The sequence below is a fragment of the Jaculus jaculus genome, chromosome 10 (assembly GCF_020740685.1).
Source record: "Jaculus jaculus isolate mJacJac1 chromosome 10, mJacJac1.mat.Y.cur, whole genome shotgun sequence".
Taxonomy (NCBI): Eukaryota; Metazoa; Chordata; class Mammalia; order Rodentia; family Dipodidae; genus Jaculus; species Jaculus jaculus.
Window position 1 is genome coordinate 92,272,252 of NC_059111.1, and position 26,634 is coordinate 92,298,885.

A 26,634-nucleotide genomic window follows, 5' to 3' on the forward strand; every position below is an offset into this window, starting at 1 on the left:
TGTGCCTATGTGGTCTCTCTGCCTCCTCTCTCTCTCTCTCTTTCTTAAATCAATCAATAAATACAATATTTAAAAAAGAAAGAAATTTTCATTTTTGTTTTAAAACTATAACTAGAGCCAGGTGTGGTGGCGCGCGCCTTTAATTCTAGCACTCGGGAGGTAGAGGCAGGAGGATCGCTGTGAGTTTGAGGCCACCCTGTGACTCCATAGTGAATTCCAGGTCAGCCTGGGCTAGAGTGAGACCCTACCTCGAAAAAACCACACACACACACAAAAAAAAAAAAAAAAAAAAAAAAACTATAACTGGAGCTAACTGCTGAACTTTAAGAAGTCAATTATCATCTGGCTTTTGCCAAGTGAGAAGAATCTAGCAAAAGTTAGAGACATCACAAACATCACAGTAAAAACAATAGAATAGAGTGGCACAAAAACTTACTCTTTTTTTTTTTTCTAGATGCAGACCTTTCATTCACAAGTTGGTTTTTTGTTTGGTTGGTTTTGTTTTGTTTGTTGGCATTTTTCTTTTTTTCCTTTGGTTTTTCGAGGAAGGGTCTCACTGCAGCCCAGGCTGACCTAGAATTCACTATGGAGTCTCAGGGTGGCTTCCAACTCACAGCGATCCTCCTACCTCTGCCTCCTGAGTGCTGGGGTTAAAGGTGTGCGCCACCACGCCTAGATTCATGCATAATTTATTTTCAGCAAACATAGAATGGAGGAGTTATTGTCAGAAAATAATATAAAGGGGGGGGGTGCAGGAGAATAAGGAAGAAAAAGCCCAAAGCCTGTTTTTTAACTGTGACGTTCTTCAAGCATTTACAGGTTTATTTAATGTGCGACTCTGTCCACATTTGCCTCTTCCCATGCTCTGTGAGCGTCCACATCTCCAGAGGCCCTCCATCTGGACAGCCATTTGGCCCTCTGTATCCATGGATCCTGTATCCTTGGATTCAATCAACAACGGATTGGAAATATTTTGGGGGGAGGGGGGAAACCTACATCTGTCTTGAATATGTATAGGTATTTTCTTCTTGTCATTATTCCCTGACCGTGATAGTATAACAACCATGTACACAGTATTTATATTGGGTCCCATATTACGAAGCATCTAGAGGTTGTTTTAAGTATTCAAGCGGATGTGCGTAGGATATAAACCAGTCCTGTGCCATTTGTGTAAGAGAGTTGAGCACCCTCAGGTTTTTGGTGTCCCAACAGGGGGTCCTGAAACCAACCTCCTGCAGGTACCAAGGATGACAACATTTTCTGCCTCGATTTTGCCCAGGGTCTCAAACCTAGCTCCCGAGGGGCTACATGGGTTCCCTGGTCCAGCCTATGTTCTGGGAGGCTTGCCTTTTCTGATGGTGTTCTCAGGGCATGGAGAAAAAGCAAAGATGACATGTAAACCGAGAAATGCAAAAAATCTGTTTGCCATGGTAAATCTATGGCTCTTTCTTTCAATGGGTGACGGGTCATTCTTAAACCCTGCTCTTCTGTGCTGAGCAGCATAGCGTTTCTGTCGCCACGCCCCCGCCCCCTCCCTCCCGAGATCCAAGGGACTTTGCTCTTTGCCCAAAATATCTCTCCCTCTCTCTCCTACAGCAATTTCCCCTCCTGCCCTTGACCAGACAACTTTCTCTGCTTGTCTTTATCTGTCTAAATAAAGCTAACCTACATTTGCTGTCTAATTCATTTGAATGCTTGCTGATGCTATTTAAAGTACCCCTCAAGGCCCTGAGGAAAACAAGATGCATTCTCAAAGTAGGGAACCTTTGAGTATGCTGGTCATTTAAGGAATTCAAGAATCTTAGCTGGGTGTGGTGACACATGCCTTTAATCCCAGTATTCAAGGAGGCAGAGGTAGGAGGGTCTCGCTGTGAGTTCAAGGCCAACCTGGGACAACAGAGTGAATTCCAGGTCAGCCTGGGGCTACAGTGAGACCCTATCTTGGGGAAAAAAAGAGAGAGAGAGAGAGAGAGAGAGAGAGAGAAACAAACCAAAAAAACTCAAGACTCTTAAGAATCCATTCAGTCTTCAGTGAGTCAGACATGGAGGACAGGAAAAGAGGAGTGTATGGGATGTGTGTATACACATGTGTATGTGTGTTCACACATGTGTGGTACACATATTGTCTTCCAGAAAATTGTTCACCTCTTTTTGAGACAGAGTCTCTTGTTGGCCTAGAGCTCACTCCTTAGGCCAGCCAACCAGCCAGCCATCAAGCTCCAGGAATTTCTTTCTTTCCTGGTGTTGAGATTACGGGTCACACACAGCCACACCTGCCATTTTAGGTAGGTATAAGGGGTCCAACTTGGGTCCTCATGCTTTGAAGGCAAAAGCACTTTAACCAACTGAGCCATCTCCCCAGCCAAAAAGGGTAGTTAGAAAGTGAGTGAGTGAGCACACGTGCACACACACACACACACACACACGTGTGCATCTCCTTGTCTCCACGCTTCATGAAATCCAGCTTTCTGAAGATGGACGTGTTCTTCCATTCTGGGCTCTGACGATTGGTTAGCCCACCTTGAGTTTACTGACTACTTTGGGAACAACCGTGACAGTTTCAAAGCAGCTGTCACCGACAGAATTTGGGTGGATTTTTCACTTGTTCCCACCTCTCTCTCTCTTTAGCCTCCATATGGCATTTCATTAGAGAATCTCCACATTCCATAAAAGCCAAGGGAATTGTCCAAGGGGAGGAGCAGAATATTGGGCTTGTAAATAGGACACCCCTGTGAGTTAATGTCCAAATGGAAGACAGAGGCAGGCTTCAAGACTGCTGTTTGTTTCTTCAGATCTGGTGCTTCTGGGGGTCTGTCGGTTGGCCCAGTGGGAGGGAGAGCGGGTAGAAAGCGATGGTCTGCCCGGCTGTTGCCTTCAGCCCAGGCTTATTATCAGCATCCACTTGTTCAGCCAGGATTCGGTGACGTCCATTGCAGAGCGTGAGTCAGAAGCCACAAGCTAACAGGTCTATTCCTTCCCACCGTCACCTAGGAAACCATCGCATCATCCACAGGAAATGCAGACCCGATGGGGAGTGTGCCCAGATCGGGTTAGAACGCTGGCAATGAGGTTTGCAAAGGAGGTCAGATAATAACGTGCAGAATCGTGGTCTGAAGGTGAGAGGTGAATTCAGGCTCCCAAGCATGGATAGAGGGCAATCTGGCAGAAATAGCAAGAGGAATTAATCAGCTTAAAAAGCATGTAACAATGTCTGCTTTATAAGAACTTGACCAAGGGCAAGAAATAAACAGACCCCCAGCAAACAGCACTTTTTCCCAATGGTTGAGGGTATTTGGGTTACGGATTATAGTGTGTGGAACAAGAAGAAATTTACAATGCTGGCTGGAGGAATGGCTTAGCAGTTAAGGCACTTGTCTGCAAAGCCAAAGGACCCAGGTTCAATTCCCCACTACCCACATAGCCAGATGCACAAGGTGGTCCATGTGTCTGTAGTTCGTTGGCAGTGGCTAAAGGCCCTGGCACACCCATTCTCTCTCCCTTTCTCTCTCTTTCCAATATAAATAAATAAAATATTACAAAAAAAGACATTGACCATGCATCAAACTAGGCTTTCTGCTGAATGAAATCTTGCTTCATGGTTACTATCCCTTGGATTAAAAATTTTATTTATTAAGTGGGAGAAAGGAGGGAATTATCATGTGTTATTGTCTATAATTAAGGAAGTTGTATAATTAAGGAAGTTTTATTTAATTGGGAGAGCGAAAGAGGCAGAGAGAGAGGAGGAGGAAAGAGAAAGAGGAAGAGAAAGAAAAAGAATAGGCATGACAAGCCCTCTAGCCATTGCAAACCAATACCAGGTACATGAGCCACCCTGTGGATCTGGCTTTCCGTGGGTACTGGGGAATCAAACCTGAGTTCTTAATCTTTGCAGACAAGCACCTTAACCACTGAGCAATCTCTCCAGCCCTCTCCCTTGGATTCAAAACATGCCCTGATTTTCTCATGTTTTCACTCTTGTCGCTGATGTCAGCACCGTGTTTGATTTTCCTTTTCTTTTCTTTTCTTTTCTTGTTTTTTTTAAATGTTTTGTTCATTTTTATTTATTTATTTGAGAGCAACAGACAGAGAAAGAGGCAGATAGAGAGAGAGAATGGGCGCCCCAGGGCCTCCAGCCACTGCAAACGAACTCCAGACGCGTGCGCCCCCTTGTGCATCTGGCTAACGTGGGTGCTGGGGAATCGAGCCTCGAACCGGGGTCCTTAGGCTTCACAGGCAAGCACTTAATCGCTAAGCCATCTCTCCAGCCCTGATTTTCCTTTTCTTGACTTGACTTATCTCTGTGGTCCCATGGTCCCTACTGAGTGTATCTAGTTTATCACACAGTGTCCAGATAGCTGTGGATATGAGCTTAATATAGCTGAGAAAAGTTACCGCTTCATGTTTTGGACAAACTTGATGTTCTGATCAGATTTACACTCATTACTGCTGAGTGAGAGATTCTACTTTAGAGATTGTGAACTCTCCCAGAACTTCCTGAGGTACACTCATAGATGTTAAAATGAAAAAAAAAAAAAAGCTAACAACTAAAAACCCCAGTAATCATTTGATCTACCCATCTCATTTTTTAAATTTTATTCATTTTGTTTTATTTATGAGAGAGAATGGGTACGCCAGGGCATTCAGCCACCATAAACGAACTCCAGATGCATGCACCACCTTGTACATCTATCTGGCTTACATAGGTCCTAGGGAATCGAACTGGGGTCCTTTGGCTTCACAGGCAAATGCTCTAACCACTAAGCAATCTCTCCAGCCCCCATCTCATTTTTTTTTTTTTGCAAGAGAAATAAGTCCAAGCAAAGTAAAGTGATATATCTAAGGTTTCACTAAAGTAGTGTGAATATTGGAAGTAAGGGACTGCTCCTTGAGTTAGAAAGAAGAGGAAGAGAGGAAGATCACAAGCCACCGTCAATACTGTTTAGATAGTAAGCTGCTTTGACTAACGTATGGAGTCTTGGTCCAAAGGAGCAATGGACTGGTCAGTATATGCCAACAGTATAATGTCCCACCAATTGAATGGGAAAACAATGACAAGTCTGATCACAGCCAGCAGAGGGCAAATCAGTTCTAAGAACATTTGAAAGACATGAGTATTTAGCCTGGAGACCAAAGGACTTGTTGAAAATGAGAAAGAGTTACCACCAAATAGCTGAAGGGTTGCCTTTTTTACTTTTATATTTTTTAATTTATTTTCTTTTTATTTTAGAGACTGAGAGAGAGAGAGAGAGCAAGAGAATTGGCATGTCAGGGCCTCAGCCACTGCAATCAAACTCCTGACACTTGCGCCACCTAGTGGGCATGTGCGACCTTGTGCTTGCCTCACCCTTGTGTGTCTGGCTTATGTGGGATCTGGAGAGTCGAACATGGGTCCTTAGGTTTTGCAGGCAAGCACCTTAACCACTAAGCCATCCCTCCAGCCCCTTTTTTATTTTTCTACAAGTTTATGGAAGTAAATGCCTATTTTATAATTTATTTATTAATATATTACTTATATTTTGTGTGTGTGTGTGAGTGATATGGTATGCACAGTGTATACACATGTGTGTGCTATCAGACACAAAATAAAACATCAAATGACTTCCCTTATCACTGTTCCATATTGCTTCCTGGAGATTGTCTTTCACTGAATCTGAAGCTATTTTTTTGTTTGTTTGTTTTGTTTCCTTTCTTCCTTCCTTCCATTCTTCCTTCCATTCTCCCTTCCTTCTTTCCTTCCTCCCTTCCTTCCTTCCTTCCTTCCTTCCTTCCTTCCTTCCTTCCTTCCTTCCTTCCTTCCTTCCTTCCTTCCTTTCTTTTTTCAGTCAATCTGGCCAGAGAAACTCAGTAGTGCTCCTGTCTCTGCCCTCCTCGATGATTCTCCTGTCTCTTTCCCACATGGCTGTGCTGGGCTTTTTACGTGGGTGTTAAGGATTGGCTTCAGGTCTTCATGCCTATGTACCAAGCACCCTTATCTGCTCAGCCTTCTCCCTGGCCCCATAAAAGACTGTCTTGAAGAGAGCTTAGATTTATTTTGTGTTCCTGAGAAGAAGGGCAGTCAGAAATTGGTACAAGTTCGAGTCTAGCTCCGTATTAGTAATTTTCTAATAATTCGAAGTGACAGTGGTATATTAAATTACACCTGATCTTAGGTAACAGGCTGAGAAGCAACGGAATCAAGATATATTCTACTGACTGATAACGGCCACAAGTTAATCCTTTATCGCTGAAGGACTTCTAGTATTCATTCATTCCTCCCAAAGCATTTAGTGAGCGCCTACCATACGCCACTTGTGCTACATGCTGAGGACACACAGCTGAGCCACATGGCCACTTCCTACTGAGACCTCACAGTCCCGTGGAGGCTCCCTGTCACTTACGCTCAGGGATAGCAGGATGGTCATCCAGAACGCTAGGAAGTGTACCCGTGTGTTGGACAGAAGGGTATACTAGACCCACTTTGAGGCTACTGTCCATGTTAACGGAAGCAAACCCAGATGTTTTAATATACCTAAAAATGGTCCCATGGCTCAACCCTATGGGGGAGTTATTTCTGACTGTGTAATATCTAACATACATGTTTACGGTGGTGGGTAACACTCTTTCGAGTGGTGATTCCAGTCCCTGTATTCTATGATCCTGCCATCTTCAACATGGAGCTTGCGCAGTCATTCTAGGAATTGTGGTCCTGCTGACGGACGGGAGAGAGCGTAGAGGGCTATAGGGTGGGTTTGGGCTGCACCCAGATAGAAGCGATGCTCATTTACTCTACTTGTTCTGTCTGCTAGAATTTGTGTGTCCACACCCAACCAAGAGGGAGCCTCAAAATGCAGTCTAGAGCTTGGGTGTAGCTCAATGGTAGACTGCTTGCTTATTAAGCTCAAGGTCCTGGGCTTTTTCCCCATGAGAGAGAGAGAAAGAAAGAGAAATATGTTCCCAGCTAAAAAAAAAAAAAAAAAAAAAAGAGGCCACGCATGGTGGCATCTTTAATCACAGCACACAGGAGATAGAGATAAGAAGATCACCGTGAGTTCGAGTCTACCCTGAGACTACATAATGAATTCTAGGTCAACCTGGGCTAGAGCAAGACCATACCTCCAAAAACAAAACAAAAAGAAAAAAGAAAAGAAAGAAAGAAAAAGAAAAGAAAAGCAGGTTTTGATGTTGAGTGGTGGCAAATCTTTTATCACAATACCCAATTCTGAGATCCCATAACTGTGTGGTAGAACCAAGATAAGATTGGATGGCGGACAGTAAGCTTTCTTCCTTTCTTTTCTTTCCTTTCCTTTCCTTCCTTCTTTATTCATTCACTTTCATATTTTATTTAACTAATTTATTTTCTTACTTGGCTAATACAAATCTTACGTATTTATAGTGTACAACACATTTTGATATGTGCATAAGTCGCGGAATGGCTAAGTCAGGCTAATTAACATATATATTACCTCACATAATTCTCATTGTATATAGTGAGATAAAAATTTTAAAATAAGACTGGAAGAGATGGCTCAGCAGTTAAGGTGATTGTCTGCAAAGCCTAACAACCCAGTATTCCCCAGTATCCCCAGATGCACAAAGTGACACATGCGTCTTTAGTTCATTTGCAGCAGCTGGAGGCCCTGGCACACCCATTCTCTTTGTGTCTCTCCTCTGTCTATCTCTCTCTTTTTGCAAATAAGTAATAAATAAAAGGTATATTTGGGGGCTGGAGAGATGGCTTAGTAGCTAAGGTGCTTGCCTGCAAAGGCTCAGGATCCATGCTCAACTCTCCAGGTCCCATGTAAGCCAGGCACACAAGTGTGCAAGGTGGCATATGCAAGATGGTGCATGCTGCTATTTATATTGTTTTAGGAAACCAGGCTGTTTGTGAGGAAAACAAATGCATATTTGTGTCACAAAAAAAAAAAGATGGTTATGCATCTAGAGTTTGATTGCAGTGGCTGGAGGCCTTGGCATGCCAATCCCCCCCCCTCATAAAAATATTAAAAAAATTAAAAAAAATTTTTTTTAATTTTTATTTATTTATTTGACAGAGAAAGAGAGAGAGAGAGAGAGAATGAATGGGAGCGCCAGGGCCTCCAGCCACTGCAAACGAACTCCAGACGCGTGCGCCCCCTTGTGCATCTGGCTAACGTGGGTCCTGGGGAATCGAACTTGGGTCCTTTGGCTTTACAGGCCAATGCCTTAACTGCTACACCATCTCCCCAGCCCTATATAAATATATAAATTTTTGGTTTCTTAAAAATGTTCTTGTTTAAAGTCAGTGTCATCATGTCTCATGTTTTATTTTGGGTCTTCTGATTGAAGGTCTCCTATTCAAGACATAGTGGGGAGGGACCTATTTGTTTGTTGGTTTGTTTTGTTTTGTGGTGGTAAGGATTGAATCCAGGCACTGCAACATACTAAGCAAGTACAGAGCTATATCCCAAGTTGTCAGTAAGGATTGTTGGGTTAAAAAACAAAACAGTACTGTAAGAGATCAAAACAGAGGAGCATACTCTGTGTGAAGATGGAAGTGCTCTCTGTTCTTGTTTGTTTGCATTCTTGATGCGACACAGGAAGGATCAGCACCAAGGTCAGGGCGAGGGCAGAGGACAGGATGGAGACACAAGACTTCATGGATCCCTTTAAATTTTGCTGTATTATCTATTTATAAAAGAAAAAAAAAGTACAATTAAAACTATCTCATTCTATTGCAGTTTCGTGGACTGACTTCTTTTGACTTTCAATGGAGAAGAGCCAAGAAGAGGAGCGCTTGGGAACGTGAGTTGAGGCATAACTTCTGAGCCGGAGGTAAAAATAATGCTGAATGTAGCGCCTGTCTCCGGACAAGTCTATACTGAGCTAATTTGAGTTTTCAAAGGAAAGTAAAACAAACATCAAGGCAACAATTTTGCTTTGTGGAGACTCATCGAAAAGTCTCCAAGTTCTTTGATTATTTTCATAACATTCTCATGTTAGTTTTCCACCACAATAACAGAACACCTGAGATAATTATCTTATGAAGAGAAAAGATTTATTTTGGCTCACAAGTTTAGAAGTTTCAGTCCATGATCAGTTGGCCTCATGTGGAGAGGCAGCATATTGTGGTGTATGTGGCCGAGTGAAACTGCCCACTTCATGCCCAGGAAGCAAAGGATCCCATAATTCCCCCCCTACTCCCCCCCCCCACACACACCAGGGCACACCCTCTGTGGCCGAAGGATCCCTCATCTATCTAAGAACATCACCGTCCACTAGTAGTGACTTGGGGACCAAGTCTTTGACTCTTAGGCCTTTGGAGGTCATTTAATGTTCAAACTGTAACAATTTCTAGTATCTATTAATGTTCAAATTAATTTCTTATTTGGTAAGATATTTTAAGAGAGAGGAGTAGGAATTTGTCTACAAATTCATATGTGAGTCAAGCTTTTCTGTTGCTCAGTACTATCATCATTGAACGTATGGGGTAAAAATCCTTTATAATTTTGGGGGCTGGAGAGATGATTCAATGGTTTGGGCACCTCCCTGTAAAGCCTAAAGACTTAGGTTCAATTCCCCAGTCCCCATGTAAAGCTAAATGCTCAGAGTGGTGTATGCATCTGGGGTTTGTTTAGCAGTGGCTAAAGACTCTGGAGTACCCATTCTCTCTGCCTCTCTCTCCCTCTCTGCATTCAAATAAATTAAAAATAATAAAAAGAAATCCTTCAGCTGGGAGTGGTGGCACGTGCCTTTAATCCCAGCACTCGGGAGGCAGAAGTAGGAGGCTCAATGTGGAGTTTGAGGCCACCCTGAGACCACACAGTGAATTCCAGGTTAGCCTGGCTAGAGTGAGATTCTATCTCAAAAAACCAAAATAAATAAGTAGATAAGTAAATTCTTCATATTTCATAGCATTTTTTTATTTTATTTTATTTATTTGACATAGAGAGAGAGAGAATGGGCACGCCAGGGCCTCCAACCACTGAAAATGAACTCCAAATGCATGTGGTCCCTTGTGCATCTGGCTAACATGAGTCTTGGGGAATCGAACCTGGGTCCTTTGGCTTTGTGGGCAAATGCCTTAACCGCTAAGCCATCCCTCCAGCCTTCTCATAGCAGTTTTGCAGATATTTTCCCATCACCCCGAAAATTAATTTAGTTTCATACTTTAGAGATGAAAAATGATGGTTGCCACAATAAATCCAATAAATATACAATAAAATATAATTTAAAAGGCTAATAAAAACGAGGGAAAGTGGGACTTTTAAAACATACAGCCCAATTACCAATCACTAATGAAAAGACCAGTACCCAGAGGAAAGTTGGCAAGGATTCTAAGTGAGAAAATATACAGAGATCTTATTAACAGGGGCTGGGGAAATGGCTCAGTAGGTAACAGTGCTTACTCACACTTATGGGAACCTGGGGGTGATACCCAGCCCCCATGTAAAAAGTAGGATGGGGATTGAAGAGATGGCTTAGCGGTTAAGCCATTTGCCAGCAAAGCCAAAGGACCCAGGTTTGTTTCCCCAGTACCCACATAAGGTGACGCATGCATCTGGAGTTTGTTTGCAGCTGCATACCCATTCTCTCTCCTCGCCCCCTCTCCTTGCAAATAAAAAAAATACTATATGAAAATGGGATGGGATCACATATGCCTGCAACCCCAACACTGAGGGGGGCAGAGACAGGAGAATCAGTAGGGCTCACTGATTAGCCAGTCTGTCCCCCCAGTAAAATGAAAAGCTCTGGGTTCAGTGAGAGATTCTGTCTCTGGGAAAGAACGCAGATAGAAGGAGGAGACCCAATATCTCCCTCGGGCCTCTGCACGTACACACACACACACACACACACACACACACACACATTCATAGGCCATACACATACCACACACACACGTACACACACGTGCACACACACGCACCCACGTGCACATGCAAAGAGGTTTTAGGAACAATCAGATAAACATTAAGGCCTTGAACCTGTGGAAGCGCCACTGGTGTTTAGCAAATATTTCAGAATGAATGCTCAGCACATCTGGCTTTTAAACGCACGCATGTAACATTAGCCCCCACCTGAATTCATGTATGGATTTTAGGCTTTCAGTATTGTTCCTTCTCGGATCACACATCCAGCACCAGGACCTCTCGCCACTGCAAACAAACCCCAGATGCATGTACCACGTTGTGCATCTGGCTTACGTGGGTTCTGGGGAGCTGAACTTGAGTCCTTAGGCTTTGCAGGCAAGTGCCTTAACCGCTAAGCCAACACTCCAGCCCTCAAATTAGTTTTGATTTCTTAGATGGCTTTCCCTCATCTTTTGTAGATTACTGGTCATTGCATAAGCCGAGCTAACATATCCCACGTGTTCCCAATATCCCTTTGTCTATCAGTAGTAGCCTTGTAGGGTTAGGGGAATACCTCAGGGGTAGAGCTCTTGCCGGGCAGGCGAGAGGTCCTGGGTTCAATTCCCAATGTGGATGAATGGTCTTTTGCTCGTGGCCCACACACAGCATTTTTTTTTCCACCACATTGAATTTGTTGATCTATTTCATTTTCATTATATAAGCCTCTTCAGAGCGTCACATTCAACATTCTCAGTGTTTTTGCAAATGGTCACACATATGGGGGTAATAATGTTGCAAAACGCCCAAAGTACAACAAGCCTCCTGGTACCAGGGAACTAGTTAGTCAAGGCTAAAATGACGATAGCCAACTCCTCTGGCTGTCTCCTGGGGGCGCGGGGAAAAGCTTTGGAAGCAATGCATTTTTCATCTCCATGAGAGTCGTCACATTGCCAAGCTGCTGGGAACCCCCTGCCTTTCCACGTACCACTGCAGTGAAGTACATTTGAGACAACAACCATCAAATTACATATAAATATGTAATCAACCAAAGTTATTTTTAGAGAGCTCAGTGGGTTTACATGGACTGGATGAGCGGAGGCTGTGGGTTTGATCCTATGTGGGCTATTTAGCACATGATGAAACTTTGTCACCTAAGGGTTCTCTACCTACACCCAGCCATGTCACAAATACGTGCTCTTTAGAGGGCCTGACTTGTGTGTAGAGGGCGTTCATTACAGTTCCTGTAAGACGACACGGGCAACAACCTTCATAACAGTATCCAACCTTGGACTCTGTTTCAAAGAATCTCAATTAGAATTCACAAGAAAGAAGATGCCCTAATCATATGCTAAAATTTATTTATTTTTATTTTTAATTTCTATTTTATTTATTTATTTACTTACTTACTTACTTACCTATTTGATTTTTCGAGGTACGGTCTCAGTCTCGTCCAGACTGACCTGGAATTCACTATGGAGTCTCAGGGTGGCCTCTAACTCACAGCGATCCTCCTACCTCTGCCTCCCAAATGCTGGGATTAAAGGCGTGCGCCACCACGCCCGGCTCGTTTAATTTTTTTTTTTTTTTTTAGAAGTGTGTTTGGAAGCACAGGTCAATATTCTTCAAATATAAAGTACTAAAGAAAATCCAAAAAGGGCGTTGCCTGATTCCTCCCTGTATTCTGGACCTGCTGACAGTTAATTCCTATCATCGAGAGATTTACCCAAGAGAAGATCAGTATTTCTGGAGAATGCTATGCGTTTTATTTCTCCAAGCACAGAAGACTACAGATTCAAAAACCCAGCTTCTAGAAGAAGACAACGAAGAAAAAAAAAAAGAAAAGAAAAGTAATTTTCTCCCTGTTCCAGGATCTGCACCTCCCTCCTGCGCCAGAGCTTATGAGCAGTTCTGCAAGTAACACGGTGTCCCTGGCTTCCTGGCTCCCATGTGAAGTGGGGGCTCCTTTGAGGTCGGCCCCTTACTGCCTCCCTCTCCCAGGAGCCTTGTTCTGTCTGAGTCAGCCCGTGAGTCACCTCGCTCATTAGCCGAATGCAGAACGCCTCTCCATCCCCTGCATCTCTTTTGTCTCCCTGCTTCTCACTGGTTTCCCGGCAGCCTAGGATCTCGGGACAACCTTGAAGCTAGAGACCCGGATTGCTACTGACATGGCCCTTGCGGTGAAGAGGCATTAGGATGAAGACAAAGACCCTGACTTCCACAGTGGGCTCAGAGGGGCTTCGGGGGCCGCGTGTGGCATCTCTGTCCATACGTGTTTCTAGAGTAGCATAGGTGGGGTGTCTTTGCATCATGGTTTCTTCTTCTCCCTTCCTACCCATTTCCTTTCCTTCTTTTCCTCCTCCCCTCCACACAGGCCTTTGAATGGCACCAGGTGAAAGCTCACGGGCTTCGGTCTGGGGACAGGTAGGGCAAGAGCAACGACCTGACGTCATGGGCACTCTTTTCCTCCAACTATTTTAGGCATGTTGTTTGCTTTTTTTTTTTTTTTTTATTTGAGAGCGACAGACACAGAGAGAAAGACAGATAGAGGGAGAGAGAGAGAATGGGTGCGCCAGGGCTTCCAGCCTCTGCAAACGAACTCCAGACGCGTGCGCCCCCTTGTGCATCTGGCTAACGTGGGACCTGGGGAACCGAGCCTCGAACCGGGGTCCTTAGGCTTCACAGGCAAGCGCTTAACCGCTACGCCATCTCTCCAGCCCTATTGTTTGCTTTTTGTTGGAGATGAATAGGAAAAGGCTGAAGGAGAGGTGGAGTGATCTCTGCCCATGTCTCTAGGATCTAACAAGAAGCCCGGTGAAATGATACCACCAAGAAACTCTTAATCCACCGTACAAACATCAAGACTTAATTCATTAATCTTACTTAAACCCCTTTGTAAAATGGGGAATGCTGGACTCAACTGAGTATGACCATTTTCATTTACTCTGATGATGTGGTTTGTTTTTTTAAAAATATTTTACTTATTTATTTATTTGACAGAGAAAGAGGGGGGAGAGAGAGAGAGAATGGGCAAACCAGGGTCTCCAGCCACTGCAAACAAACTCCAGACGTGTGTGCCCCCTTGTGTATCTGGCTAACGTGGATCCTGGGGAATAGAACCTGGATCTTTTGGCTTTGCAGGCAAATGCCTTAACTGCTAAGCTATCCCTCCAGCCCTGATGATGTGGTTTTGAAGGACATTCCAGAGGCCATCCTGTGCACCTCTAAATGCACTGAGCAGACATTCACCAAGCACCTATAAGCAGTCATTCACTAAGCACCTAAGAGGAATGAGCATGAATTTGATGCCACAGGAAGGCTTTTTGGACATCAGTGTGTGCAAATCACCTGGGAGGCTTATTAAGATGCAGATTCTGGTACAAGAAGCCTGGGTGAGGCTTGCATTTCTCCACTTCTGTAAGATCCTTTGAGATCCTGCTGGCCAGACGAAACCCTGAGTAGCAATACTCAAAAAGGGCAAGGCTGGAGAGGTGGCTCAGTGGAAAAAGTGCTTACCAGGCAAGCACAAGGACCTGAGTTCAATCCCTAGTATCCATGTAAATACCAAAGCGGCCTGCCTGTAATCTCAGGGAGCAGAGAAAGGGGGTCCTGGGACTCACAGGCACATGCAAAAAGTAAACAAATAAAAAGACTCCAGGGACTTGGCAGAAAGCTAGGCAAGGCTTGACTCTGTCCCTGAAAAGGACATGGTGCCCGTCAGCTCAGGGACTGTGCCCTCCACATTCCTCCTCCTCAGCCAATGACAACGGCCCAGACAATGCTGAACTGTTCCTCCAAATGCCTTTCTCCTATCTCCACTCCCAGTCGAGAGTGTTAAAACAGCAACGTTTTGGTTTGGGATTCACCCAAGAAAAAGGACCGATAGATTTTCAACCTTGGCCTTGCAGTTTCATCCAGCTCAAATTACCAGAAAGCTTGGAACTCACTATTTGAGGCAGGAGCTGAACAACAGTAAAGTTATGCTGTTGTTATTGTTGCTGCTGAGATCGTCTTTTACAATTTGATAGGTCATTCCCTTGCTGGATTTTATGCTGGGGTCCCTGCCTTTTAGTTAGATGGTTGGGATAGCTCTTTGTTAGAATGATGGAATAAAATCTTCCCCAATACAATTTTTGAAATTTTCGTTTTTAATCCGTGTTGACATTTTTATACATGTATATAATATATTTTGATTATTCCCCTGACTACTTCCTCCTGTCCGCTCCCCTGCCCTAAGACCCTCTTCTTCATCATTAATCCCCATCTTACTTTCAGGCCTAGTTTTTCAACCCATTGAGTTAAATTGGTGCTTGCCTTCATGATCACGGGTGGAGGTTATTCACCGTGGAATGGACAACTTACAAGTGGCTACACCAGTGATGAACCTGACTCCCCCTGTGATAGTTAAGGTGTGGTCAACTTTATCCGTTTAGTAATCCACAAAAATCCCTTTCGGATGGGTTTTGGAGGTTGCTTCTAGGAAGGATTAACTGAAGGAGGAAGTCCTTCTCCCAGAGTGAGCCCTTCCCCAGAGTGGGCAGCTCCGCTCAGAGGGGGGACTTGATATAAAGAAGCTGTGGGTGAAAAGGGCCCCTTCCTTCCTTCTTCCCACTTGGCTGCCGGAGCTGCTCTCTGCCTTCCAGGGTGGACTGAAGACCAGCGTCAACTGAAGACCCGTGTGGATCGAAACCCAGGAAGCCTCCAGGCCTTCAAGCACCATCTGCAGTGCCCGATCAGGACTTCTGAGGCATCTGGCCAGTAGACCAAGCAGCTACCAGGTTCCTTGATTCTCGGGCCTGCAACTGCTGTTGGACTACCGTAAGCTAATCCAATAAATTCCCTTTATAAAATAATTCATTCTACTGGTTCTTGTTCCTCTAGAGAAGCCTGGCTAATACACCCCCTTTCCCAGCAACCACTGGCCGCCACTAGCTACTCTGGGAGACCTGGGACCCCCTGTGACCTTCCCACGTGGATGGCGAAGTACTGACAGGCTCAGTCTTGTGCAGAACACCACAGCTGCTACGAATTCATGACTGTCACAGCCTGTCGTATCCAGCATTTTGCAGCCCTCCTCCCCATCCTCCAGCCCTTACTTTTTTTTTTTTTCTGCCCTCTCTTCCATGAGGTTTCCTGAACATTGAAGAGGGTGGTTCAGACATCCTATGGAGGTAAAGCATACGGAAGTCACTCATTCCCTGCTATTTTGTAAGCTGTGCATCTCTATATTAACTGCCCATTGCAGTAAGAAACTTCTGGGCTGGAGAGATGGTTTAGTGGTTAAGCACTTGCATGTGAAGCCTAAGGACCCCGGTTCAAGGCTATATCTCCCAGGACCCGTGTAAGCCAGATGCACAAGGTGGCGCATGCATCTGGAGTTTGTTTGCAGTGGCTGGAGGCCGTGGTGCACCCATTCTCTCTCTTTCTACCTCTCTCTCCCCCTCTTTCTCTCTCTCTCTCACTCTCAAATAAATAAATAAAAATAAACTTCCGTGATTGAGGCTCCAGGCATACTAATCTATGGGAACAAACAGAGATATTTTGAAGGCAGTTTGGCATGCTGTCTACTTAGCTTCACCACAGTAGCAGGTTCCCCCTCCCCACCCTAAGCCCTTCTCCTTTAGCCAGGGCACAAAGTTGATCAGGTTTACAGTACCAGTTACAAATCCCCTCCTGTGGAGTGGGCCTCAAGTCCAATCAGAGAGCGGTTGGTTACTCCGATAACTTTCATGCCACTATTGCACCAGCAAGTACATCTTGCCTGGCAGGTCTGTTGTGGAATACACAGGATCCACAGCTGGGTAGAACTGTTGATTTTGTTTTCCCTCAGCAGCTCATGTAGCACCTTTTATGAAGAAAGCTAGCTGGCTGGGAGGAAATTTCCAGCTCAGTTCATTTAGCTTCTCTGTTTGGCAACCCAAATGTGTGGTGTCTTCAACAGCATGGACTTACCATCTAGCATTGGTGGGCAACCTAGAGCAACGGCAATAGCATATATTGCTTTGGGGGCCTCTGTAGCCTCTCTGACCAACAGCTCACCCAATGCAATTTTTTTTGGCTTTGCTAATTTTGAAGATCTGAATCTCCGCCTCTAAGGCCAACTTTATTTTTCTGGCTAAATCTTGCATCTATAGTTGCACTATTCTGGAAGCTGAGATGGGAGAACTGTTGTGAATTCAAGGCTAGCTGGTGCTACATAGTTCCAGGCCTGGGCTGGAGAGATGGCTTAGTGGTTAAGGCATTTGCCTGTGAAGCCTAAGGGCCCATGTTTGACTCTCCAGATCCCATGGAAGCCAGATGCACAAAGGTAAGGCAAGGGCAAGGTTGCACATGCCCACTAGGTGGTGCAAGCCTCTTGAGTTTGATTTCAGTGGCTGAGGCCCTGGCATGCCAATTCTCTCTTCTCTTTTTCTAAAATAATTAAAAAAAAAAAAAAAGGATAGTTTCAGACCTATCTATCTAGGCTAAGTGAGACTCTGTCTCCAAAAAAAAATTTTTTTAATTCTTGCTAATCAAGCCCTTTTACCTGTTGCAATGCAGTCTCCATCCCTCTGTAAATAGAATGGGGAAAGGCTAGATATCTCAGGGAACTGTGGAGAGTGGAGAAAAAGTGCATGTAAAGTAGTGTTGGACAAATATAGGATGTGGCCTATGTTAATCCAAGAGCTTGGTTGAACCCAATGTGAGTTACAGGTGACTATGGTGGATAAGCTTCGGTCTGATTATGTTCTGCTAATTTGGTTTTAGTTAGACAAGCACTTACTGAGCACTTGTAAGGATGCTGACTTGTCCTAGGTGGTGTTAAGAGAGTTAGAAGCTGCCTATTAAGAGATTTCTATAAATAGGGCTGGGGAAATGGCTTAGTGGTTAAGGCATTTGCCTGTGAAGCCTAAGAACCCAAGTTCAATTCCCCAGGTCCCACGTAAGCCAGATGCACAAGGGGATGCATGCATCTAGAGTTCATTTGCAGTGACTAGAGGCCCTGGGAGGCCCATTCTGTCTTTCTCTCTGCCTCTTCCTCTGTCTCTCTCTCCCTCTCTCACTCGCTCTCCCACTCTCTCAAATAACTAAAGAAAATGAGATTTCTGTGCATAAGCAAGCTTATGATTTTTGTCTGCCTTTTCTTCCTCAATGGTACTCATTAAGTTTCCAACAATCTCTAACGCTCCCACATATGAAACCACCTTAGAACTAAGGCAAGACAATAGTTGCTCCTTATCCTCTATATTTGCTCTTTGATTTCTTTAAAAAAAAAAAAAAACATAAGACTTTAGTTATTTATTTGAGAGAGAGAGAAAGAGAAAGTGGCAGAAAGAGGGAGAGAGAGAATGGGCATGCCAGGGCCTCCAGCCACTGCAAATAAACTCTAGGTACCCCCTTAAGCATCTGGCTTATGTGGGTTCTGGGGAATCGAACCGAGGTCTTTTGTCTCTGCAGGCAAATGCCTTAACCGCTAAGCCATCTCTCCAGCCCCTGCTCTTTCATCTCTATTAGCAACTTTGGTAAGGTTAATTTTGTCTTTCCTTCCTCTACCCACCCCCACTGCCATTGAACCTGGGGCTTCACGCATGCTAGGCAAGTGCTTTGCCATTGACCTATAGCCCCAGTGCTCTTTTAACTTTTTAATTTGAGACAGGGTTTCATTACATGGCCCACGCTGGCCTTTAATTCACTCTGTAACTCAGGCAGCCCTTGAACTTGTGACCCTCCTCCCTTGGCACCCCAGCTAGCTAGACCTGCACCACCAGGCCCAGCTCTGTTTATTTCTATACTGCAAGTGATGAGCATAGTCGTGTCGTCATTTAGATTGGCAGGTTTTTGTTTCAACTTTCCTTTACTGCATTTTCCTCCCCATCTATGGGGTTTCAAGCCTCTAAAGTCCCTTCACCACCTCAGTGGAAGAGGAATATAGGAGGGTGGTGGGAGGGGATTATGTTTATGGTACATGGTTTTTGTATGGAGGCTGTCAATAAAACATATAAAAGCGAGTCACTTACCTGCAAAGCCTAACAACCCTTGTTTGATTCCCGAGTACCCACATAAAGCCAGATGCACGATGTGGTGCATGCATCTGGAGTTTATTTGTAGCAGCTAGGGGCTCTGGGGTGCCCATACTCTCTCTCTCTCTCTCTCTCTCTCTATTTACCAATAAGTAAATAGCTTTTTAAATTATAAAAATGATTAAATAAATTCCCCTCACTATTACCTGAAGAAGAAAGGTTAGAATCAATCAGTCCTTTAATAGCAAAATACAAATATTCAAAGACAATTACTTTTTTTTTTTTTGGCCTCTGATGGGCTTTTGGATTTTGCTAGAATCAAAGGAAGGAACCTCTATAGGAAAAAGTTAACAAGTACCCAGGCAGAGACCATACCCCTCCCTTACTGGTACCTCCATCATGCTTTCTGCGCACAAATCTGCCTTGCAGGTCTCCCCACTGAGTGTAGATAAAACGAACGAGTCAATATTATTGAATCCCATCCATTTGCCAAGCACTGTGCTAAGTGCTTTCACATCCATTTCCTCATTTAATGGACCCTTTGCTTGCTTACTGCAGAGGAGAAAGTGAAGCTGGGCATCAGATTGCTCCCCCACCACCCCGACTTGCCCTTCTGTGCCAGCCTTACAAGAGAACTCACACGGAAACAAAACCCATTCTTTCTGCATCTCATCCTGGTCCATGGCAAAAAAAAAAAATTAAAAAAGTCGGTTTCTCATTACTAGAAGATGAAAGATCATGCTCTCTAATACCACACTGTGTACCCACGTGGGTGGGCACCTGCCCCTGGTGAAAAAGGTCTCTCTCATCTTTTGGCTTTTTCCCTACATAAATGTTGCCGTCTCTGGGAGCAAGGATCTGTGACCACTCATCTCCTCCTTTGACTTACCTGTGAACTGGGGTGACTTGCCACCCCTGCTACCCTCCCCAGCACCCCCCCACACACACACAACCAAACAAAATAAAACAAACCACAGAATACAACAATCCTGGCTCCTGGAGACACTTGCCGTGTGTTTATCTCTGAGATGGCTTGCTGTTTACTGCTCTTACTGGGGCTCAAATCTTGGACTCCCCTAAGGAAAGCATTGCACCACCGGGTGAGAAGGGGACCTTCCTGGGCTCTTAGGCATGGCTCTCCAGCTGCTGACAAAGCCACATGGGCTTGGCCTGGTGCACCTCCCTGGGGACTGACAGAAGAGACGGCCAGTGATAGCCAGAGCTGAGCCAAGTCAGTGACCCCCCCCCCCAAACACAGTGGCCAGCAGTCCAAGTGGTATAGTAATGCGCCAGTCCTAGCTGGGCTCAGCGGGTACATGATCGATGCTCTAGGAAAGGGGGCATTGACCTTATCACCAGCTGGTGCTGACACTTTGGTGCCAGAGGCCCATTCCTTCTTTCACAGGGACACCTGAGGGGCAGTGCTAAGCACAGAGCTGGAGGCAGGGCACTCTCCTCGCCCTCCGTGGGTCGACACGTTAGCAGAGAGGCAGGTCGGAAAAGGTGGAAGACACTTAACTCCAGTGTCTCGAAGAATGCGTGGGAGGTTTTCAAGTGGGGTCAGGGGAGGACAGGTCATTCAGGGGGGGACACGGTGCTGAGTCACAGAGTTCACATGAAAGAGACTGGAGCCACGTCCAAGAGGAGAGGAGGTCAGACTCAAATGGTGTGATTTGGTGTGTCTTACAACAGGACCTCGAGTCTACCCTGAGGGTAGTGGGAGCCACTACTTTTTGTGGAAAAAGGACGTGAGCTGTTACTTTTTGTCTCTTTTTTTAAATAATTTTTTTCAAGATTTTATCTTCATTTTTATTTACTTATTAGAGACAGAGAGAAGGAGAGAGGGAGAGGGAGAATGGGCACACCAGGGCTTTAGACACAACAAATAAACTCCAGATGCATGTGCCTCATATGTATCTGGGTTACGGGGTCCTGGAGAATCGAACCTGGGTCCTCAGGCTTCACAGACATGCGCCTTATTTACTAAGCCATCTTTCTAGCCCCTATTTTTTTTTTTCTTTTAGCCCTTGGAGTTTTGCTTTGTTTTGCACACGCACACACATACGTGTGTGTGTGTGTACTGGGTATTGAATCCAACTTGTACCACTAAACTGCTTCCCAACCCTACTCCTTGTTTTGAATCAAACTTTATATGTCTAAAAACGTCTAATGGGGGCTGGACTGATGGCTTAGTGGTTAAGGCACTTGCCTACAAAGCCTAAGGACCCCGGTTCCATTCTCCAGGTCCCACATAAGGCAGATGCACATGGTGGCACATGCATCTGGAGTTCACTTGCAGTGGCTAGAGGCTCTGGCTCTTGCTTGTTCTGTCTCTAATAAGTAAATATAAATAAAATCTTAACAAAAAAAGTCTAATGGGAAAATGATGAAGGGTACCCTTGTTATTTCCCATTAACAATAGTTTACAATTTAAAAAGCATAATAAATTGTAAAAAGAGATGACTACTTCAGAAAAGTTGACTTCATCCTGACTCTGACTCTCCCACCAGACATATTGGAATTCTAAGGGAAATATAAGTTAATTTAAAACTAGGGCCTGGAAAGTTGGGTTAGTGGTTAAGGCATTTGCCTATGAAGCCAAAGGACCCAGGTTTGATTCCCCAGGACCCATGTAAGCCAGTTGCACAAGGTGGTGCATGCGTCTGGAGTTTGTTTACAGTGGCTGAAGGCCCTAGCGCATCCATTCTCTCCCTCTCCCTCCCTCTCTCTCTCTTGTGCTATCAAATAAATAAAATAAGGACTCTTGTCACAGTCAAATTTATCTCTACAATGCCTAACATTCACTGTCTAGCCCAAAATATAAACTATTTCAGTTCAGAGAGGACTCTAATTTGCACCCTTTTCATAGAATTAATAGGAATTCTAATGCACAGAGGGAAAAACTCTGTGATATGCACAATGAAATTCTGGTGTTTTGGTTCTAATATCTTACTTCTAATTGATTTTAATTGATACATAATAATTGTTCATATTTATGGGCTACAATGCATACATACTTTATATATGCATATGTATATAGATATATACATATATATGACATGTAATGATCAAATCAGGGTGATGAGCATTTCTATATTATTATTGGACATTTATCATTTCTTTGTATTTGGAGCCTGTAACTCTTCTTTCTTGGTTCCTTATAAAGTACGTACTAAGTTGCTGTAAACTATATTCACCTTAACTTGATTTTGGCACCTATTGCCCAGTGTCTCCACATCCTCTTGTCCCCACATCCTTCCATTTTTTTTAGAACATACTATGTTTAGGGAGTAATCATAACGTGGAGACTGTGTGCACAGCAGTACTAGAACCAGTGTGGGAGATCTTGTGGTAATTAAAGAAGGAAATCCTATAGGTCCGGGCTATACCAGAGGCAACAGGAATGCAGAGAAATGGGTGTTTGAGGGTACGAAGGAGTTTTTGCTAAGTGGGGCCAGAGGAACTGAGGATGGCTCTGGGCTTTGGAGCGTGGGCACAGTGAGGGAGATAATGAGTTCGTGCTGAAACCAGAAGTCAGTGCAGAAATCCTACCATCCCCTTGATAGCTGTCTAAATGTCGGAGGGGTTGGGAGCCTCCCAGGTACACCCCAGAGGAGGTTTGTTGGTGGGACCAGATCTCAGAGGCTACAGAGGATGCGGCTCCTAACACCTACCTGGTTGATAAGACAATCTGTGTGGGACCAAGCCTGCAGATTAGAGGTCTCCGGTACCTGCCGCCAAGCAGGGCATGACAAGCTGTTTCCATGGAGACGCTGTGGTGTGCGCAGGAGGGGATGAGGGCTGATCTATTCCAGAGCCTTGGGTCACAAGGCTGTAGCTGGCTAACATATAAACAGGAAAAAGGCATGATCAATCACAATAAAAAAAAAGGATGTTCAAAACTATTGGTAGCTAATTGGGGTTGTCTCGTCAGAATTCTAGATTCCCACTTCGGAAGGTCACTTTGTGATCCTGTTAGATATTTCAAGTACCAGAAACAACAGCACAAGGAGGCAGATACCAATTCAGGCGAACTCTGAACATACAGATACCCAAGCCATTCTACATCCCTTAACGCTAAATCACTAACTATATGTTATTTCCAACTGTCTAGAGAACTAGGCAGAGATTTGAAGGGTTAATCTCTTTTTGATTAGTCATGCTCATGGCAGAAATAACACAGGATGCTTTTGGAGCTCCTACAAACCCTAATATTCTGGCCAAGAGGCAGACTGGATGTGTTAGACAGTTTGAGGACCATCTACACAGACAGCCAGCAGCTTTCAGCCCTCAAGACATGGAAGCCAGAGTATTAGGTGTTCAAGGCCAGCCTCAGCTTCACAAGACGTTATTTCAAAACAAAAACCAACCAACCAACAAACAAAAAAAGCCAACAGCAATGACACTCCAAATGTTTCTTGCATGTGTGTATTAAAATTGATATAGCAGGGCTGGAGAGATGGCTTAGCAGTTAAACGCTTGCCTGTGAAGCCTAAGGACCCCTGTTCGAGGCTCGATTCCCCAGGACCCATGTTAGCCAGATGCACAGGGGGGTGCACGTGTCTGGATTTCGTTTGCAGGGGCTGGAGGGCCTGGCGTGCCCATTCTCTCTCTATCTGTGCTTCCCTCTCTTTCTGTCACTCTCAAACAAAAATTAAAAAATAAACTTAAGAAATAGATATAGCAGCCAGGCATGATGGTGCATGCCTTTAATCCCAGCACTCGGGAGGCAGAGGTGGGAGGATCGCCATGAGTTCAAGGCCACCCTAAGACTCCATAGTGAATTCCAGGTCAGCCTGAGCTAGAGTGAGACCAGACCTCGAAAAACCAAACAAACAAAAATAGCATAAGGTTTACCATGAGGCACTTTTTAGTACACAGTTCAATGGCATTAAAGTATATGGACAGTGTTGGGCTGGGGATGCAGTTCTTCAGTATAGCATGTACTCAGCATGCACCTGGCCTAAGTTCCCAACACCACTTTTTGTTTTGCTTATTTTTATTTTGGGGGTTTTTGTAATTTTACTTATTTATTTGAGAGAGCAAGAGAGGGAAAGAGGCAGACAGAGAGAGAGAGAGAGAGAGAGAGAGAGAGAGAATGGGCACACCAGGGCCTCCAGTCACTGCAAATGGACTCCAGATGTATGCGCCACCTTGTGCATCTGGTTTACATGGGCCCTGGGGAATTGAACTGAGGTCCTTTGGCTTTGCAGGCAAACACCTTAACTGCTAAGCCATCTCTCTAGCCATATTTATTTATTTATTTATTTATTTATTTATTTATTTATTTATTTTTGGTTTTTCAATGTAGGGTCTCACTATAGCTCAGGCTGACCTGGAACTCACTCTGTGGCCTCAGGGTGGCCTCGAACTCTTGGCGATCCTCCTACCTCTGCCTCCTGAGTGCTAGAATTAAAAGCGTGCGCCACCACACTCGGCTTCCAACCCTATTGTTATTTCTTTAACAACATATTTCATATGCATACATCATGAGTTGGTACCCCCTTTTCCCTTATCCCTGCCTGCATTCTGTCAGGGACGCTCCTCAGTGGGGTTGCAGGTGTTCCCCATGGGGTTGAAGGTTATGCATTACAAGAGCAGCAGTTATTTTGTGGGGAGGAGGGAATGCCTCTGGGCATGATGTCTCAACCTGTGGCTCTTACAATCTTTTCCACCCCCTCTTCTGCAAAATTCCTGAGCCGTGATAGATGAGTTTTAAGTCTACATCAGTAATGAGCTTTTAGGAGCCTCTGGATCTCTGCTTTGGTAGGTGTTGAGTATCCTCAGGGTCTGTCTCCTTCACCCTAGTGCTGATTATCAGGTTCAGCATGGAAGCAGCATTCTTGCTCATCTCCCCAGTTCCTCTGTGGATTCAGCTGTGGCTTGGCTGAAGTGTGAGGGGTATTTTATCTCCTGGGGTCTCTCTACCTTCTGAAAAAGAAGAACAGATTCTCCAACGGACAGTGAAGTCAGCACAGTTTAAATGGGATAAGCATTATTAATTTAGGGAAAAGTTGATGTACGTAACCCTCTTCTAGTCAAAGACTAGTGAGAGCTTGACGCTGGAGAACATAATCTTTGTCTCCATAGGATTCTGATCTGGCTCCCGATTCCAGATACACGTTCCTTTCCACTGAGCAGATCTCTTAGCCAGTCAGAAAGCTATTGGTTACCCACCGAGGCTGTGTGACACTATTGCACTGGCGTGTACATCCTGTCAGGGTGTTTGCTCCTGAGTTGCTTAGACCTCTGGCTGCTCAGATCATTTTTGGCCACTTTTCCCCAGGAGCTCATGTAGCGCTTTCCAGCACTAGACAGGCTAACTGTCCGGGAACTGGCTTTCTTCTGAATTCCAGCCAGGTCTCTCTGTGCTCTGTGTCGGCAGCATATGGTGTCTTCAGCAATAGGGTCTCACCTTTTGCCTCAGGCAGGTAGTCAAGTGCTTTGACAGAAAGCTGTTTTGATTTGGGGACCTCATAGGTCTCTCCGGTCAACAGCTCAATGTGGGCAGCAACCAATCTCTGGAACTGGGAGTTAAAGGCCAGAGACAGAAAAAAAAAAAAAAATTCTCTTAAGCTTCAGCTTCATCCCACCCTCTTCAGGGCCTTACTTTTCAGGTGCTCCCCCTTTATTCCTTTTGAGGCTTGTCTTTTAGGCTATCTCCAAGGACAAAGGTTCCTATGGTACCTGCATGTGCATTTAGTTTTGTGTTTGTTTTTCCTCCCTCCCTTTCCCTAGCCTCAAACCCCTTCCATTCCTATTGTCTGGGCCTTGAGTTACCTATCAGGTATGACAGCAACTCAGGCAGGTCCAGGTTAGGAACCACAGATAAGTGACACCATGTGGTGTTTCTCTTTCTGTGATTGTGTGAGTTCACTGAGTATGGTCAGTTCCAAGCCTGTCCATTTTTCTGCAAATTTCATTGTACCGTTTTCTCTTACTGCCGAGTCGAATTCCATTGTGTAAATGTACCACAACTTGGTTATCCATTCATCCAATGATAGGCATCTGAGTAGATTCCAGTTCTTAGCTATAATGAATTGAGCAGCTGTAAACATGGTTGAGCAAGTATCTCTGTAGTGAAGCATGGAGCATTTAGGATAAATGCAAGGTAAGGGAATAACTGGGTTTGTTGGTAGCTCTATGTTCATCCTTTTCAGGAATCTCCATATTGATTTCCACAGTGGTTGTACAAGTTTACATTTCCACTAACAGTGAATAAGGGCTCCTCTTTCCCCACATCCTTGCCAACATTTGTTGTTGTTAGATTTTTTTTTTTTTTTAATGATTGCCATCCTTACTGGAGTAAGATGGAATCTCATGGTTGTTTAATTTGCATTTCCCTAATGGTTAGGGATGTTGAACATTTTGTTAAGTGTGTGTTAGCCATTTGAATTTCTTCCTCTGAGAACTCCCTATTCAGTTCTCTGCCCCATTTTTGGAGTGGGCTATTTGATTGTTTTATCATTTAGATTTTGAGTTTTTGTAGATTCTAGATATTAGGCTTCTGTCAGTGATATAGCTGGCGAAGATTTTCTCCCATTCAGTAGTTAACCTATTGGCTCTGCTTATGGTATGTTTGTCTGTGCAAAACTTTTTAGCTTCATGAGATCCCAGTGGTTGAGTGATTGTTTAATTTCCTGGGCTACTGGGGTTTTGTTCAGAAAGTCTTTCCCCATTCCTATATCATGGAGCATTCATCCTATTTTTTTTCTTCCAGTAGGAGAAGAGTTTCAGGTCTGATGGTAAGGTCTTTAATCCATCTGGACTTGATTTTAGAGTATGGGGAGATGAATGGGTCAAGTTTCAATTTTCTACATGTGGTTATCCAA

At 44.4% G+C, this 26,634-nt stretch overlaps 1 long non-coding RNA gene across 3 annotated transcripts in view; it reads left to right on the plus strand.

The window, feature by feature from the left end:
* LOC123464079 overlaps positions 1–26,634 on the plus strand; it is a 120,087-nt gene that overhangs the window by 48,885 nt on the left and 44,568 nt on the right. For all 3 annotated transcript variants that reach the window (XR_006639335.1, XR_006639336.1, XR_006639334.1), the window contains one exon: positions 8,697–8,790. This is a non-coding gene — a long non-coding RNA (uncharacterized LOC123464079). The remainder of the gene's footprint in view (positions 1–8,696; positions 8,791–26,634) is intronic.